Source organism: Magnolia sinica, chromosome 17 (genome assembly GCF_029962835.1).
Source record: "Magnolia sinica isolate HGM2019 chromosome 17, MsV1, whole genome shotgun sequence".
NCBI classification, from domain to species: domain Eukaryota; kingdom Viridiplantae; phylum Streptophyta; class Magnoliopsida; order Magnoliales; family Magnoliaceae; genus Magnolia; species Magnolia sinica.
In genome coordinates this window covers 68,778,338-68,795,999 of record NC_080589.1, presented here as the reverse complement: position 1 = coordinate 68,795,999, position 17,662 = coordinate 68,778,338, and the positions used below count along the sequence as shown (strand labels likewise).

The window sequence follows — 17,662 nt, the reverse complement described above, 5'->3', positions numbered from 1 at the left end:
TTTTTTTAACTTGCTGGAACTATACATGACATGAATGCAAAAGCTACAAAGTTCTTGTAAGTGCTGTAACATTGATCCTAATCATGATTTGGATACTCTGAAGATGAAGCACCTTCTAAACGCCTTTGAAAAAGATGAACATGCTGCTAGATTTTTTTTAACTTGCTGGAACTATACATGACATGAATGCAAAAGCTACAAAGTTCTTGTAAGTGCTGTAACATTGATCCTAATCATGATTTGGATACTCTGAAGATGAAGCACTATAAAATTTAAATTCAAATTCACCATTTACATATTAGCTATTCTTTACTACGTAAAGGATTAGTTTTCTCTTTTTAAAAACCTTTAAATCAAGGGTTTTTTTTTTTAAAATAATCTTAGGTAATGTAATAAAAGGCCTATGCCTAAGTACAATGGATCCTATTTCCTACGTCAATAAAGGCCTAAAAGGGAATGTTTAGTTACACATCATTTACAGTGGAGTTAATATATATAACACCTCATTACAAGTTAGGCATTCGTGTTGAAGAGTAATATAAAACCCCATTGCAGCATACCAATAATCTGATGAACTTTCAATGGCACACAAGCCAATAGTCCCCACATGTGCAACACCAGGCTTCCATGACGCCCACTTACGGGGATGTATGTGGGGCATCCACGCTCATTGGGTGTGCCACCCATAGATGGTCCATATCAATTATCAAAATTACTTCTTTATTATAATCAAAATATTTGTTTATTTTAAAGCCATAATGGTTAGGATCTTCTAATTATCAAAGTAATTTTTTGAGAGGGGTTAACATTTAAAAGGGTCCAACATGATTCACATTCCAAATAATGAACCCGATTGCCTGTAAAAGCTTTCACAGGAAGTTAATGCATTGGAAACCTAGGTGGGGCCACCATGATTTTTGTTATGAACCACCCCCTTCATCTGTTTTGCCGATCAATTTAGGACATTAGACTAAAATTGAGGCTGATCCAAAACTCAAGTGGGCTATTCAAGAGGAAACAGTGGGGATCGATTGAACGAACACCGTTGAAAATTTTATATGGCGAGAGAAGTTTTGTATCAGGCTTTTTTTTTTCAGTTCATCCCGACTGACCTTATAAACAGTTTGGATGTCATATAAACATCAAGGTGGGCCATAGCAAAGATTCAACAGTAGGCTTTTTTCCGCACTTCTCCTTCTCTTTTGGTCTTCTTGAGTTTTGGATCTGCCTTACCTTTTTTGTCTCATGTCTTAAAATGAGCTGACAAAATGATGAATGGGGTGAATTTATCAAAAACATTATGGTGGTTTACCTTTTATGTCTCATGTCCTAAAATGAGCTGACAAAATGAATGAATGGGGCGAATTTATCAAAAACATCAGGGAGGCCCACCTAGCTTCCCAGGAACTTCCTACAAAAGCCTTTTAATAATCAATGGAAATCCCTAAATAATGGATTAGACCTTTCGTACTATGATAAATATGGACCATCTACTTTATTTCCAATAATCGGATTGTTAGAATCATTAGATTCAAAAATTTTGTTAGGGTTTGGCAGTGAAGGTGATCTCACGTGATAAAAGGCCCAAATCATGACTGACCTATTAATAGTCTAATCTATACAAACTATCAAGTTTCTAAGCCATTACTTGAGCAATCACGGTCCACCAATTAAAGCAGCTTTTGAGAGGAATGGACGGTCAAGATGGCTACATGATAGCTACATTAGGTCAATCTCAGCAGTTCATTTTCCCCATTAGTCAGATGGTTAGAACCATCCAATCAAAGTGGTTGTTGAGAGAGACGGCAATAATGGGATTGCTCGAATATTTCAAAAGGACTTAATATAAACCACTCTTCCAAAAATATGAATTTTTTGACATGGATTACCAAAATCAAAACTGGAAAATCATGAATTCCACAACAAAACCAAACTATAAATAAATAAATCTACTTCATTAAAAATACAATTTCATGTGCCCGGGCACAGAGATATCCCTGCGCCTGGGGCTGTGTGGGGTCCACAAATATATCTGTGACAAATCCACTCCTTTCATCTGTTTTGAAAGACCACGATAGTAGAGAATTCTAAAAATAGGAAGATCCAAAACTCAGGTGGGCCATCAACAAAGCAGTGGGAATAGCAACATCCACCGTTGAAATCTTCCTGGAGCTGACCATGATGTTTGTATACCATCCAAACCGTTCATAGAATTATTACCACTCAGATAAACTGTAGGAACAAATATCATCCTGATACAAAACTCACCACCAGGCGTTCAATCCCCACTGTTTTTTGTGCTATAGTCCAAATGAGTTTGGATATGCCTGATTTTTAGAATCCTATCATCTTTCAAAACAGATGGACGGAGTGGATTTATCACAGACATCTCTATGGCCCCCACTTTCCCCCGTACACATGCAATCCTCTCTCAATTTACCCTAAATCCTCAAACGAGAGAGAGTCAAATTCCAAACGGTTACAAGTTCTGGTCAAGGAAAGAGAGAGGAATGATATCTCAACCACTAATTCCTTCCTACCCCATGGAATGGGTTCCACCACAAAACCAACCAATCTTCCCTCCATTGAGTGTATGTATACATAAAAGCCACAAATGCATCCACCTCCCTCATTCCTCCCTCTCTATATATCTAAGAAAATAAGAAAGAAAAGAAAAGAAAAAGAAAAAGAAATGGCTTCTTTCATCTTCCTTTCCTTCTTCCTTCTCTTCTCTCTCTCCTTCTTCTCCTCAGCGAAGGCCGACGCCAATCTGATCGAACAGGTATGCAGTTTCTCTAATATGGACGTTGAAGGATGTAAGTCGACTCTAGCATCAGATCCCAATAGCTTGAAAGTCGACGAGATTGGCATCCTGAATATATTTCTCAACAAGATAAAGACCCTCACTGTAGAATCCCTCGCATACACCGACAAGCAAATCAAAAGTGCTGCTGGCGACGCTGATACACAAGCAGCCTATTCGACGTGCCATGACCTTTGGGAAACCACAGGTGACCGCATAGATAAAACCATCAAAGGTGTAGCTGATAAGGACTTAAACGAAGCTGAAGATGCATACAACCAATTGGGCGAAGGGTATCAGTGCGCCAATCACTTCCTTACAACCGAGTTTGGAGATAAAAAAGATGAGATGTATAATAAGATCAATCAGTTGTATCAGATCTCGTATTATGTCAATAACATCTGGACTGCGCTCAGGAACAAATCGCTCAAGACCACATACAAAATCCCAACTGTCACTGAATTCTCTCCTAGTGGGTGACCGCCCTACAAAAGAAGAAGAAAGAAAAAGGAATAGATATATAGCTCAAATGAAAGATGGCTAAATAGGAAATGCGGCCCGGCAATTGGAGACAAACTCAGCGTTCTTTCCTTCTTGTTTCAATTTTTTGTGGTGTTTTCTTGATGGAAATACAACTTCCTGATAATAAATTTTCCTGTATGCATGAAATTCAGATGATTGTGTTAGACTCTTCGTTCGACAATGTGAAATCCATCCGGGCCATGTCGACTTGATGACTCAATCCTGCTTCTGTGTGACTCTGCTAATATTGAATGATTAGATTAAATAATTAAAATAGTATTTACTTAATGAAAATGGCCATAATGAAGATTTGCAGTGCTGGTTTATTACTTGAGACTGAGTTCGAAGCTCTGAGCACCTCACAACTCAATGACTCAGCAGAGAGACAACTTGGCAAGTCTTTGTTGTTGATCTCTTAAATCTATAAGAATCTCAATGTCATCACAAAAATTCAGAAAATACATGTTTTATTGTTGGAATGTTTTGGCGTTTTACTTCAATGCCATTGACAGATCGTCGATGCCATTGAAATACCATCGAAGGTGCTATTGAAATCCCATCGAAGGTGCCATCGAGCGTGTGCATAGAATTGTGTGCTTTTTTAATTCATTCCTAGGGTGGTCATCTTATTCTTTTATAGTGTATTATTGTCTCTTTGTGCTGTGATTTTTTTCCGAAAGGGTTTTTCCACATAAAGTTCGGATTGTTTGTGATTGGACTTGATTGTGCGATTGGAGTGTATTGCTTGATTCATCTTTGTGTGCTTTCACGGTTCCCCAATAGTCTCCTAATTTTTCTTAAAGCTTAACTAGTTGAGTGACTATGAAGAGAAATAACTCAATGAGCCCTGTTGGGTTGGGACCGAACCGCTCTAATGATTGAGTTTTATAACGTCTCAGCTTGAAATTTTGCTTAGTCGAGTTCACTTGTACTCAACTTAGACGAGTTTTGAGTTGGGTCAATGAGTTTTACAAAAATGTTAGAAGGTATGTGGGCTATCTGGGTTGATGGGATCGATCCAATAAGATTTTTAGTTGGGTCAATAGTTTTACAGCTATCTTACAAGGTATGTGGGCTATCTGGATTGATGGGATCCAATGAATTTTAAGTTGGGTCAATGACTTTTACAACTATGTTAGAAGGTATGTGTGCTATTTGGATTGATCGGATCCCAATGAGTTTTGAGTTGGGCCAATGAGTTTTACAACTATGTTAGAAGGTATGTGAAACAGCCCGAGATTTTATGGTCAAAGTTTATACTCGTGCCCGAGAAAAACGGGTGTTAATAATGTACAAACTGGATGCTCTGAAATTGCACCCTATTTTTTTTTTTCGTTTGGTTTACATCCAGATACATTCATGAAGGTAACATTCATGAGAATAAAATCAACTGTATTGAATATATTTCATCAAAGTAAAAAGAATAATTAATGGCCTTCCCAATGGAAGCTTATTACATTAATCGAGTTCACAACAGAAGTATAAAACCAAATTATAAATTTATCTTTTCATTCTTTCGTATAATCTTCTATAAGGAAATAGTTCTCTAAGTCTTCAATATGTTCGTCACCTGCATTAACTGTACGTTTGGGATATGGTCAATGCCCTACTCATAGTGATAGTTATCCTTTAAGATTAACAGTAATTCAAAGAATTCATAAAACATGTAAAGGTTCTGATACGTCAAGTACTCCACACTACAAGAGTTATCATTGCACAAACAATCTACATGAGATGCATGCCTAGCAAAGTATATGCGGTGTATCACACTTAGCAATTGCCATAATATAAAATGTAATTATAGTTATCTGACTCACCCAGCATCCCATACTACGAAGATTCGCCGGCGTGTCCCACGCTTAATATGGTTTTACATTGCTATCCCAAAACAAACACCACACATGCCCAGGTGATTCTCGCAACCCGGATTGGAGCGACTAAAGCGACAACCAACCTCCAAAAGACCAGAAAAAGAGTGACTAAGCGACATCCACTTTCCTAAGAAAAACTAGATTGGATCGACTAAGCGACATCCAACCCCCAAAATTGGAAAAGCAGCGACTAAGCGACATCCAGTTCCCCAAACTGATGTGTCACGTATATAAAATGATTTACACACGCCATCTTTTGTACTCTCACCCAAGAAACATGGAATTACATGTCGCCCCAGGGACGCTACCGAAAACGCATTACGTCCACGACATTTAATCGATCGCTAGAAGAGGGATTCCCAACATAGTACTTGCCACTACGCCAAAATCGCGAATTTGCGACATATTTTTGCGACGGACGAAAATCTCTTGGTTTAATGACGGATTTAATCCGTCACTAAGCTTGTCTTTCTCGAAAATCCGTCGTCGGAATGTCGCAGAATTTCGCGACGGACCAAAATCCATCGCTAAAATCAGATTTACGATGGATTTTATCTGTCGTAAGTTAGTGACGGACTAAATCCGTCACAAAGTTTGATTTTATGACGGAATATGATCAGTTGCAAATTCCCGCCCAAAATATCAAATGGCGACGCTTTTTAGTTGCTTTTGCGACGGATCATGGTCCGTCATAAAAGGACTTTTGCCTTAACATTAATTTTTTTTCATTTTTTTAAGAATATGGTGGAAAATTAAGTTTTTTGGTAGTCTAATAATTGTTTTTTAATAGAATTTTAGTGTTTTAATTGTACATATTTGTATCTAAGATTAGTTTTTAACAATTGATTGAATGCAAAAAGAAAATTTACTTTGTTTTTATATCAAATGAGTAGAATTTTTATTTTTATTTATTAATTTAAAACTAATATTTAAATGATTTGTAATATCACATGAAAAAAAATATTGAGAAGTTTAAAAAATTTAACAATGTTTGAGAAAAAAATGAGATTTTGAAAAAAAAAATCGTGATTTAATAAAAAAATCTTTTTTGTGGGAAAAACAAAAGAATATTGAATAAAGTTGATAAATTTGAAAAAAAAAAAAAGAATTTGATTTTGAGAAAAAAAATAATATCCTGAAAAAGATTTTAAAAAATGGGAAAATTTTCACAATGTTGAAAAATGAAAATATTTTGAAAAAGAAAATGAGAGTTTGTATTTTGAAAAACAAAATAAAATCGAGAAGTTCAATAAAAATTGACGAGTTCAAAAAAAAAATACTTTAAAAAAATGGTGAAGTTAGAGAGAATTGAAAATTTTAAAATAAAACGATATTAAAAAGATCAATACTTTATCAAAAAAACGAACATTTTGAAACCAAAAAAATGAAGAAGTTGAAAAAATTTGTGATTTTGAAAAATAATTGAAAATGTTCAAAATTTGAAATTAAAAGAAAAAGTTATTTATAAAAACACAGAGATTTTGAAAATATATATATATATATATATATATATATATATATATATATATATATATATATATATATATATATATATATATATATATATATATATATCATTTTTAAAAAGAATATTGAAAAGTCAAAAACAAAATGATGCTTTTGAAGAAAAAAAATTAGCATTTTAGAATTTTTGGGAAAAAAATTAAAATTTGTGACAATTTTAGAGATTTTGAAAATAAAATTTCAGAATTTGTATATATATATATATATATATATATATATATATATATATATATATATATATATATATATATATATATTTGAAATATTTTATAATAAAAATGATATTTTGTTAAAGGTTTTCAAAGAAAAATTAAGAGTAAAAAAATATAAATTTTGAAAAAATGTTATTTTTAAATGGAAATTGAAATTTATCTGTGAAAAAAATTAATTAATTATTAGGCACATCCACTAATTGAACATTTAATCGTTTTTGGACAATCTAATTAGTCCAGATTGAATAGTAAATAACTTCAGATGTTTAAATCAAATTTCACTCAAATTGTTGATCAATCTTGTATGCCCAATATCTTTCTCATATGTAGCTAGCCTGATCGAGGCGAGTAACTAATCAAATTGAGGGTATTGATCAGTAAAATAGAGTGAATGGACCAGATATGTAAAATGGGCCAAATATTTTGGTCAAAATTGTGACCCAACTTATTGACCTCGTGAGAACCTAAGAATTGATGTTAGTAAGTTTTGTTGGCCCCATCATGATGTGTGTCGAACATCAACACTATGCATTTGATGTGTCCCCTTTAGGTTATGAGATATCTCAAAAATCATCCGTATACGAAACTCAAGTGGGTCATACCATCTAAAACCATGTGAAGATATCCTAAAAAATATAAAAGCACTTGGTGGTGCCCACATGAGTTTTGGATGCGGCTAAAACTTGGTCTGACCCCTCATCCAAGTGGGATACATATAATGATTAGGTTGGATATGTGAATCACATTTAGGCAAGCCCAATATATAATTATGAATGTTTTAAGGAAACCCCTCTTCACTACATTTAGGTGAGTTACTCATTACCCTTACTAGAGTAAACTCTATGGGGTCCAGGGTTATTTATTTATTTTATCCACTCTGTTCATCCATGTTAACAGATAATTTGAGGTCTAAAGAAAAAAAAGGAAGCATATCGAAAGCTCAAGTGGACCACACCACCGAAAATAGTGTGATTGAACCTCTACCATTGAAAATTTCTTAGAGGCCATAAAAGTTTTGGATCAAGCTGATGTTTGTGTTTTCTCTTCATTCATATCTTTTTGATATTATGAACAGGTTGGATGGCAAATAAACATTACTGTGGACCCAAGGAAGGTATCAACGATGGAAATTATTATTTTACACTGTTTCGTAAGGCGTGGTCCACTTGAGTTTTGGATTTACAGAAAATTTGGGATCAACCCACACCATTCATCCATTTTTCGAGATCATTTTAGAGAATTATCCAAAAAATGAATCATATCCAAAGATTAAATGGACCACACCACAAATAAGGAGAACGGATTGGACCACAATTTTTTGTAAGGCCCATAAATTTGGGATCAACCCACACCGTCCATCAATTTTTGCACATCATTTTAATACTATATCACATAAATGAGGTAGATCAAAATCTTAGGTGGACCACACCATTGGAAAACAATATTGATTGAATGTCTATGGTGCTCACTGAATTCCCAGTGTTTCCTCTCGTGTGGTCTAGTTGAGTGTTGGATACACCTATTTTTTGGTCTCACGTCCTAAAATGATCTCATAAAATGGATGATCGGGGTGGATTTCTCACAAACATCTCGGTGGGCCCCACCCAACATCCTTGCGCTGGAACTTCCTGTTAAAGGCTTTCGCAGGATGTCCTGGACGCAGATCAGCTACTGACGGGTTGGGTAGCAAGACTGACATAACTAAGTTTTGTAGCCCCATGATGATGTATTCTTTGTATCCACTCTGTCCATCTATTTGGAGAGCTCATTTTAGGGAAATAGAAAAAGAATGAGTCTAATCCAAACCTCCAATGGACCACACCACAAAAAAGAGTGGGGAGAGTGACGCCCAACATTAAAAACTTCTACGGCCCATAAAAGTTTTTAATCAAGCTGATACTTGTGTTTTACCTTCTTTCATCTCTGTGTTAACTTGTGAATAGTTTGGATTTCAAATAAACATCATGGTCGGCCTTAGGAAGGTTTCAACGGTGGGAATCACTCTCCCCACTGTTTTCTGTCGTGGGGTCTACTAAAGCTTTGGATCTGCCTCATTCTTTGGATAATGACCTAAAATGATATCTCCAAATGGATGGACGGTGTGGATACAACACATACATCATAGTGGGCCCCACAGAACTTGGTGACGTCACTTCAGTAACAAGTCTCGCTACACAACCTGTCAGTAGCTAATCCCCGTCCACTTCTCTTTCTCTCTCACCCTAATCCTCTCCCTCTCTCTGTCTCTCTCTCTCTCGCCCTAATCCTCTCCTTTGTCTCTCTTTCATCCTAATCCTCTCTCTCTCTCTCTCTCTCTCTCTCTCTCTCTCTCTCTCTCTCTCTCTCTCTCTCTCTCCCTCTATGTCTCCCTAACCTTTCTTGTGTGTCTTTGATCCACGAACGCCCTGCCCACGCACGCCCTCGCTCTCTCTCTCTCTCTCTCTGAAGCTCGGTTGACGACTATTTGTCGAGCATGAGGTCTCTCTCTCTCTCTCTCTCTCTCTCTCTCTCTCTCTCAATCTCAATCTCAATGCCGATTTAGGAATTTGGGGATTTAGTAATTTATGGATTTTTTATTTGATGTGGACCCTCATTGAGGGATTTGGGGATTTTAGGGCTTACAGATTTGAATGTGGACCCCGAATTGGGGTTTTTCTGATTTTACGAATTACGGATTTGGAGATTTTAGGATTTTGGGGATCTGAGGATTTTTGGAATTGGGGATTTCACCTTCTATTTTTTATTTATTTATTGGGGATTTAGGGATTTCTACTACTCCAATGCCGTCGAAAAGAAATGGTCCATTTGGGGACAGAGCATACATATGATGTTTGGGGATGGAGCATACATTTTCTTTCCCCAGAATGATGTTTTTTCATGGTTTATGGAGAGATCTTGTCCATCTTATCTTATTACGGTTTCTTTAGGTTTTTGAAGCTATAGATTCGGTTTGGAGATTAGATCTGATTTTTTTCTGGTATTTGGCGCAATCTAATAGGATTCCTTGCCTGATTTGATGTATTTGGTTGTAAAATGATGGAAGACGTGTTTTAGAAAAGATTTGGCTGCATCACAAGTTAGAATACAGTGGTTGTAGGTGATCAACTCTCAGAAGTAAATAAGGTGGTTTGATGTGTTTACCTTTCCTAGTTGTGGTATGACTGTAGCTTATGTGCTTTATTATAAATGAATATATATGTTGTGTAGGTTATATATATGATGCCCTGTTATGCCTGATTACTTCCTACACCTTACAATGGTTGGTTTGGCTATTCATGAGTTTGCGGATGGTGGTTATGGTTAAACACAGGAATTATGAGATCCCGATTGTCTTAAGGTAAATAGTGTGATGTGATACGTCTATTTCGTACAAAGGGCTAGCTGTCTGGACTAGATTTTTTGTTTATTTTTTTTGCCACTTTCACTGCCAAATTTGCTTTTACATGATCATGATCATTTTAAGAATGGATGGATTTATGTGCTTCTTGATTGTAATTAAAACCCAAAATTGTTGGATGGTTACTTTCAGGGTAAGTTGATGAATGGTTAGGAAATAACAAGGAAAAGGCTTTTCAAGAATTTAGGGCAAGGGATTGAAGAATTCAAAATTGAGGTTTTGTTGATTGTAAAACTTCAACACATGAATCTTGTTAGGATTATCAAATTGGCAGTTCTCTACCAATTGTTTTCTTTGGTGTAGGCCACATGATGAGTGGACGAGCCTGATTTTTATGTTGAGCATTCTTCGTGGTGGGGGCCAAACCTTTTGGACGAGTGGGATGTTGTACACACTTGACACTTTGGAATTTATGCCCTAGGTGGACGGTAAATTATTTTCTAACTAGTCATGTGTGAGGCTGCCTCTTTAAATTATTATATTTTAAATATTAAAGATATATACTTTTGTCATTGTAGATTCTTTTCATTGACTAATAGTCAAGTACAAAATGCAACTTATATAGTTTTCTTTTATTTATTTATTTATATGCATGTTGGTTTTATGGAAGTCGAAATCTTGAAAATGTTGGTATAGCTGTTGCAGGAAAAAACCTTGAAAAGTTAATGATTTTGAGGCTTCATTGTTGTGTAGTCTATGATCAAAATCTGATCCATTAACTAATAGAAATGTTGTTTTTTGTTTTTCTATGCCGGCTCATGCACTAGTTTATTTGATTTAGTTTTAAATTTTGCATCTCATGTTCTATATTTTAAAGTTAGTATTTACTTTAGCTTGCGGAAATGGTCTAATTTCAGGGTTTGCCACATCTTGATGTTAGAATAAAGTGGCCGAATGATCTTTACTTAAATGGCCTTAAAGTTAGCGGCATCCTGTGCACCTCAATATATAAATCAAATAAGTTCAATGTGAGTGCTAGAACAAGAGCATGTTTCTTCTGTTGATAATCTATTTTTCTTTCTTAGTCAGCATGGTTGCACATGCCTAAGTTGGATTGATGTGTGGAGATGTTTTCCTTGTGATGGCCCATTGCCTTTAACATCAAGATGTGGCCCATTGTCTTTAAGATTCTTGTTCAATGACCTTTAATAGGAGTAGTCATGATCTTTTACAGAAAAATAGATCAAATCAACAATTTGATCAATCTACTTGTTAGTACCCATCATGAACAGAGTTCCCTTTGTGTTTAAGCTAAATGGTGGAATAGTCGTGGCTGTTTGGTAGTTTAGAGTTTTTGTTGCTAAGCTCTTAGTTTATTTATTTATTTAATATTTAAATTCATTTTCATTTGTTGTTTGGGTGCAGTTAGTGTCTGCTGATGTGCAGTTAGTGTCTGTAGATTTCCTTCTTGTAACGTCTCGGAAAAATCCGTACAAAGACCCGAGTATCACCTCAGGCAGAAATCACTCAGGACCAAATCCTTTAGAAATTAAACGAGAATTAGCTAGTGCTAAAATAGAGTACCTGTGAAATTAGCACTAATCACTTTAAATATGATCTGCAAGACCCAAAACGTGCAGAATCATTGACGCTACTTTACCCTGAAATCTAAAATCAATTTCTAAACCCGGTTGCTCTCGGGAGCACCTTGAGACTCCGTATCGGACCTGGACCGCGCGTCAAAAGTCTGATTATTACGAAACCATACGGTTATATCCGCTATATTGGACTTGACCATTACCTCAGAAATCAAGTCTTAATTGTATCCAAAAACGTACAACTTGAGCCCGGGGCGAAGTGTGTGAGAAACGCGAATATCTTTAGAAAATAAACTAGGACTTAAGTGAATTGAGTCGTTTCACTTGCACGCCAAATCTAAGGATTCAGACCATCGGAATCTGACCCAATTATACCCTCGGATCAGGAAAAATTTTCAACACATGTCAGTACACTTGTGGCCCTAATCGAGTATCGGTGACCGTTAAACTGAAACTGGTCCGCCACGGTCGATCTGTAAATCTAATCGAACCGAAAACTCAACTTGACTTAGATCTAATGTCAGGAAGCTTAAGTTTGACCGCATGCAGAAAAGGGGCTTCCAAATGTGCTCCGTTGGACCAAAACAACTAGTCTTTGGCTATAACCTAAGTATACCATGGCCCTAGGGCCATTCTCATCACTTTTGGGCCTATATAAGGGCCTAAACCCCTCTCTCTCTCATTCCATACGAATTTCTAACCCTAGGAGAGAGAATAGAGAGAAAAGAGAAGGAAATAGAGAAAGTGAGAGAGAGAGAGAGAGTTGGCGTTTGCTTCTGGGATTCTTCCCTGACGCTCCACGTGCTTAACCACCACATCTATATCACTTTTCCGGCGATTCTGACTCCATACTTGGGTAAAAAATCCTAACCCTAACTTTTTTTAGAGGTTCAAATAGAGCAAACGGCGGGATAGCTAACCTATTCCCTGTTATAGGTTGTTGTGGTGCCGTAGACAAAGACTTGGTGTACGAACTGAATTTGTTACGAGTCTACCGGCATAAGGTGCAGATTATAAATGTTTAGGTTATGGTTTTCAAGGCTTCAATGTCAGTAATGACTTATGACTGACTTGATTGCTGTCACATGTGTGTAGATACAACGTTTTCCACATATTGTATGTATGTGTAGATTATGTGAATTTTAATGCATTTCGTTTGCTTGTTGAAATATTCGAATGTGTATGGAATTATGATTTATGCTTGCCATGGTCATTGACTAATAATACATGCTTGGTGTACGCACAGTGAACCCCTTGTAAAGGGATTTGCTATAATACCTATTATAACTACCGCATTACATGTATATGATATGTGTAGCCTAAGTGTTTAATGAAATGCTTGAATATGAAAATACTTGTTTGAACGCTTGTAACGAGGGTGTTGAGATGAGATTTTCAACTCCTTTATCTATGGTTATAGAATCCTTTATACAACCTATTTTACTACTATATGAATTAAGGATGAAATGCTATTGTCTGACGCATGTGTAGTATGTGGTTTATTGAATTGCTTAGAGTAAGATTTATATTTGATTTTAGCTTTCATATGCTATCCTTGATTAATACATGTGCATACTGTTATTTGTATTGTGTTTGGGGCTACGATGTAGTCCAGGCAATCGGTAATGGTCTATGGTCGGTGGTCGAGCTGTTTAGCCATGACGGACACGCCCGATAAATTCGAGTCGTACGCTGCTTGTCGACAGTGGTTAGGCCACACGGAGTGTTTGCGCACTCCTTGTCGATCGGCTCGACATATGCTCATACCAGTCAAGCTTGTCAAGCAACCCGATTGGCCTAATATATGTTCACCATGTATGGACGCTACTACTTAAATCTAAGATACCAAACTCATCAATGAAAACCCATTTAACCTTGGTACCTTGATCCACTAAGACTCATGAGCCGGGCATGGTGGTATGGGACACCATGGTCGAGCTGTTGGCCTATGCTGGGGTGACGAGCCTCCCCATAGTGTCCAGTGAGCAACCCAGACTCGTGAGCCGAATACGGTGGTATGGGACACTGTATTCGTGCTATCGGCCTACGATCAGGTGACGAGCCTCTCGTAGTGACCTCGAGCATATTCTAGACTGTGCTGAGGTGACAAGTCTCTCCGTAATAAACTAGAGTATAAACCAGACTTGCACTGAGGTGACGAGCCTCTCTGTGGCAACTTGGAATCATCTATCGTATGTGAATGACTAGGAGTGACGACCCTAGATGGATCAATGTTTAGGTATATAATATAAAGGGAGGTGCCTTAGCTTTCCAATCCTATTGTATGAAAAAGGGCTAAGTAAGAACTTGGATAACATGATCATGCATCGCATTGCATGGTGCTTTGGCAAGGAAGTGCACGTTTACTAGGAGTGGTGCATGCCGCGATCGTAAGATGTTGTCACAAGAGGGGGTGTAGGCGAGGGTATGCATCATTACAACATATCATTCTTACATTAACAAGAGTACTTAGGATATGAGTATTGTATTGCTTTATCATTACTGCTTGATTAAATTGATAACATGTTAACCTTTGCTTCATAGTTCCACTGAGTTGATCACTCACTCCCACGTTCTGGAACGGTGTTGTACACACCAACCAGACTCTGTCTTAGCTGTAGGTGATGGCGATGCTTATGAAGCAGAGCCAAACTATTACGATGATGAGGAGTTCTCCTATATGCAACTCTCTGGTGGGTCCATGTAGACCTGGAGTTGCGCTGACGGGGCTACAGGGTTTTGAGATAGAAAACATTACACTTTCTTATTTTGTACATTTTGGAACTGAACTTGTAATTATTTAACCTAGTGACATTCATACTCTGAGGGCTTGCTATTATATTTTGAATAGTTTATATACGTATCACAGTCTTCCGCTAGCGTACTTTAATTGCCTCTGGTGTATGATATGTTGTTTTGGTATAATCTCATTCATGTTTAAGGCACTAATACAGACGACATTTAATCATCATTATCTATGTTGCATAAGTGATGCGTTGGAACTCGGGAGTTGAGTCTATGCTCGACCCCCGATTTTCAGGGCGTTACACTTCTACTCAACAGATGAAGAGTGGGCTAGATGATGGCCTGTTGAGATTGATTGAATAGATCATACACGTCCAAATGAAACTCACAGGACAATATCTGCACAATATCTGAGGATCATTTTTTTAGACTAATGGCATGTTTGGACAGGTGGGCCCAAGTTTATAATCAGATAGGTGGGCCCTTTAATGCACTGAACGCTGTTGAAGTAGTTACCTTTGACTGCCCCTGTAAAACGATACATCAAGTGATCTCCATTTACCATGAAATTTGGACAGTTGGATGCTTCTCTCATGAAGTTTTACCTATCAGATTAGAGGACAGACACACAAAACTAAGTTTGACCTATTAGCTGACAACCTCATTTCCTTTCTTTTCAACGGCTTGGTGGAATGAATGAATTACTTGCAATTGAATACTCACCTTCCATTCCCCTGATTTCTAGAGTTCCCACAATCATCCTGGGGATGGATGTATCACATGGTTCCCCAGGCTAGTCCGACGTGCCATCAATTGCGGCGGTAAGATAAGATGCATGATTTTCCTTTTCAACTATTAGTCATAAAGTGACAGTAGACTTGTTTCAATTCTGTCAAATAATATATAAATTCACTCGTGCATGCAACCAGATTTTTCTGCTTCTCATTATTTATGTTGTTCTATTTTTCTTTATTTATGCTCTTAGGTTGTCAGCTCTAGGCAGTGGCCCCTGATTTCTCGGTATAGGGCATCTGTGAGGGCGCATTCACCCAAGGTTGAAATGATAGATTCCCTGTTTAAGCCCACCTCAGACACCGAGGACAGTGGCATAGTGAGGTCAGTAAAAAAAATTGTTTTTTTTCCATAGGTTTAATGGTGTCAAGGATTGGGTTTCTAGGTCTGTTGAATTTGAGCTGTAACAGATTTTGCCTTAACCTTCAAAAGGGAAAACAGAGAATTTTTTAGTCTTAAGATCTTACCTTCTGTTTTGCTTTACCATTCTTGCTCATTTTAACTGAAAGAAACTATTTGAAGTTATACTCTGATTGACATGTTTATACATTTCCGCAATGTAGTGTCTTTTGGGGATGAATGTGTAGGTGCATGAAAAGATTTTATAATACCGTGGACTTGTAATGAAACAGAATATTCTAATAGTTAAATTGTATAAATTCAGTACTCCTTTCCCCATCCTGTTTCAGTTTCAACTGTCTCATATTCTTGCCATCTATTTTTTTCTTTGAATAGGGATGGAGTGAGTGAATCACAATTCACACAGGTCCTAAACATCGAGCTAGATCAGATTATCGAGGTATTCTTGCCATGGAAAATGCCATGAATAATTATCTAAGCTACAAAGTGTACCTGTCTAAAAAAATGCAGGGTCGTGATCTTTTCACCTTTATCTTTATCGTTGTAGGCCTGTAAATTCCTTGATGAGAACTGGTCACAAAAGTTTATAATTATTGTGGCTCAAAAAAACCACCAAACTAAATTCTTCCAGCTTCAATCTCCGGACAATGTTCCGCATGGTTAGCCTCTTCATAAATTTCTCGAAGAAAAGAGTATTGAAAATAAAATTTTCACTTCAATCCATCATGGTTTTTTGTTAATGGTTTAGTGGGATGCTCATCCCAAGTAGAAGTTAGTGCAAAGGAGATTATTTTTCTTTTGGGGTAGCATTGGGCCTTATACCTGCCCCAAAATATATATTATTTGCCTTTGGTGCTAGCAAATCGTGTTGATCTTTGGAACCGAGATATTCCAGATGAGCATTGAATTGCTTGCTTTGGACCTTTTATTCTCAACTCCAAATGGCTATTATTATCTGGGTACGTGAACATTTTGTGCTGGAAATTTTGCTTCCTGAGCTTGTTCAATGTGAATTGTCCTTTTATTTATTTCTTTCTTGTTCTTTATCTTTTCACTTGTATAGGCACTGTTGTGGACAAAGCAATTTGCCATCCGCGAAACCACGACTTCTACATGTGTTCACACACAGGAATGATTGTAAGATTTGATATGGAGCTGACCTTTTTGTTAAATTGTGGGAAGTCACCATCCATCCTCCCTTGATTGATTGCATCACCTAGTCTTTTTTATTGTGCTCATATCCATACACAAGCAGAAAGAATTGGTACACAATCAATCAAGGTGGGTGTGGATTGCTTGCTTTTGCATCGTCTTTTCCTTTAAATAAGGAACAACGCGCCCTACTCACTACCATGTTTTGCGGGATGAGATTGGCTTCTCCCTTGATGATCTCCAAGAGCTTTTGCATTCATTGATGTGTAAGTAGCCTTTCCCTCCACCTCTTTTGTATACAGTGACTTTATTTATGTCCCTTGCAATGTATGGGTAAATGCTGAAATTATTCATGGTATTACTCTACATCTGTTTAGGTGTCAGAGGAGCACAACTGCGATAGCAATCGGTAAGTACCGTGTTTCTGTTATGTGGTAATTGCCTATTTTATGTTATGAGGGGTTTTAATTACTATCTCCCTGTCAAAGGACTCTCTTGAGTTTTAGGGTTGCATCTTGGGATCAACCAAAACCTTACTTACCCAAACGTAACCTAGGGTTGAGTTGGGCTGGGTTGTTGGGTTCCTCGTTTGGGGTAGGGTTGGAAAACTCCAAAATAATTTGAAATTTGGTTGAGGATTGGCTTTAACAAATTCAGGATGGGTTAGGTCTGGTGGGGAATAGTGTCTCACTGGTTAAGAGTAGAGGAATTCAGACCTGCCCGAGTAGCCCCTAAGTTTGTTCGAG

The 17,662-nt window shown here is 37.1% G+C and overlaps 1 long non-coding RNA gene across 1 annotated transcript; it reads left to right on the top strand.

Annotated features, from left to right (window-relative positions):
• The first annotated feature begins 9,421 nt into the window (after positions 1–9,421).
• LOC131231647 (uncharacterized) lies at positions 9,422–17,616 on the top strand. The gene is made up of 8 exons (XR_009164486.1): positions 9,422–10,055; positions 10,140–10,269; positions 10,633–11,724; positions 14,908–15,088; positions 16,140–16,203; positions 16,312–16,423; positions 16,828–17,182; positions 17,294–17,616. It is a non-coding gene; the product is annotated as an uncharacterized LOC131231647 (long non-coding RNA).
• Positions 17,617–17,662: the final 46 nt, after the last annotated feature.